Raw genomic sequence first — 1,805 nt, forward strand, 5'->3', positions numbered from 1 at the left:
ATGGATCTAACATCCGTCCAAATGCAAGTGAGAGGGATTAAAGGCCATGCATTATTCATCTTGTGGTTAAGAGGAGGCTGACAGGTTAATTTGGAGGGGTGTCAGGTGTTTTGACGTAGCCGCACCATGACTTCCACTTTCTGCTTCATTTTTTCCATTGCTAAAATGTGACTTTTTCTTTTTTTTATTCTTTTTTTTCCCCAAAATCTGGAACAAGTTGGTTCCAAGTTGTATCAGACGGACCAAGTTTGTTTCAGCGTCCTATTCACTACATTTTATATCGTTTTTCAAGATTTTAGAAATGAAGGTATAAACATGTATACTGAGCACAGATACACATCAATGTTACTATAGACACATAGGACAAAGTATCAAATGACAGTGTTATTATCAAGGTAACAACTGATTAACCCCTTTCCTCCTCCTTGTTGTTAGTAATAGATACTTGGCAGTCTACAGAATGCAAGGGTCCAGCGACTTACAGCAACTTTGAATTAACCCCTTAACGACCTGGCTCTTTTTTGTTTTTTTCCATTTCCATTTTTTACTCCCCACCTTTAAAAATCTATAATTGTTTTATTCTTACACATAAAGAGCTGTGTGAGGGCTTGTTTCCTGCGTAGCAAATTGCACTTCATAGTGATGGTATTTAATATTCCATGCCGTGTACTGGGAAGCGGGAAAAAAATTCCAAATGCAGTGAAAATGGTGAAAAAACGCATTTGCGACGTTTTCTTGTGGGTTTGGATATTACGTCTTTCACTGAGCGCCCCAAATGGCAACTCTACTTTATTCTTTGGGTCGGTGCGATCATTGGGATAACAGATTTGTATAGGTTTTATAATGTTTTCATACATTTACAAAAATAAAAACTTCCTGTACAAAAATTTGGAGGGGGGATTTTGCCATCTTCTGGAGCTAATAACTTTTTATACTGTGTTGTACGGAGCAGTGGGTGGTGTCATTTTTTGTGACTTTTAATGACGTTTTCAATGCTACCATTTTTCAGACTGTATGAGTTTTTGATCACTTTTTATTGAATTTTTTATATTTTTCAAAATGGCAAAAAAGTGCCATTTTCAACTTCAGGAGCTATTTTTCGTTACACAATTAAACGTAGTGAAAAACCGTTATTATATTTTGTTAGATCGGCATTTTTGGACACGGGGATACCTAATGTGTTTATGATTTCTACTGATTATTTATATTTATATCAGTTCTAGGGAAAGGGGAGTGAATTTTTAGGTTTTTTTATTATTATTCTTTTTTCAACTTTTTAAAATTTTTACTTTTACTATTTTTCAGACCCTTTAGGGTACTTTAACCCTAGGTTGTCTGATCGATCCTACCATATACTGTCATACTACAGTATGGCAGTATATGGGGATTTTTCTCCTCATTCGTACATTGTAATGAATGGGTTAAAATGGAAGAACTGAGGCTGTCATGGTGACTGATTGCCGCTCCTCGATTACGTCACAGGAAGCAACGATCGTCAACAAGATGGCGGCGCCCATTGAATTATTTGCTGAAAGTGGACAACCGCTTTAAGGCGCGTGGAGACTTATAGTCTCTACTGGGTGATTTACTGGGTGATTGTGAGAAATATGCACTAAGTTTTCCTAGAAAACCAAACCTGTTTTGATACCTTGGAGCATGACTTCTAGGAAGCCTAAAGACATGATGTATGATTAAAGCCAAACCAGTATATCTTCATTACAGTGAAAGAAACTGGTTTGGCTGAGTGAGAGGGTCAGGAAGTAAGAGTTCTCCTTACGGCTTTAATCCCACATCATATCATTAGG

The sequence above is a fragment of the Engystomops pustulosus genome, chromosome 4, assembly GCF_040894005.1.
Source record: "Engystomops pustulosus chromosome 4, aEngPut4.maternal, whole genome shotgun sequence".
NCBI classification, from domain to species: domain Eukaryota; kingdom Metazoa; phylum Chordata; class Amphibia; order Anura; family Leptodactylidae; genus Engystomops; species Engystomops pustulosus.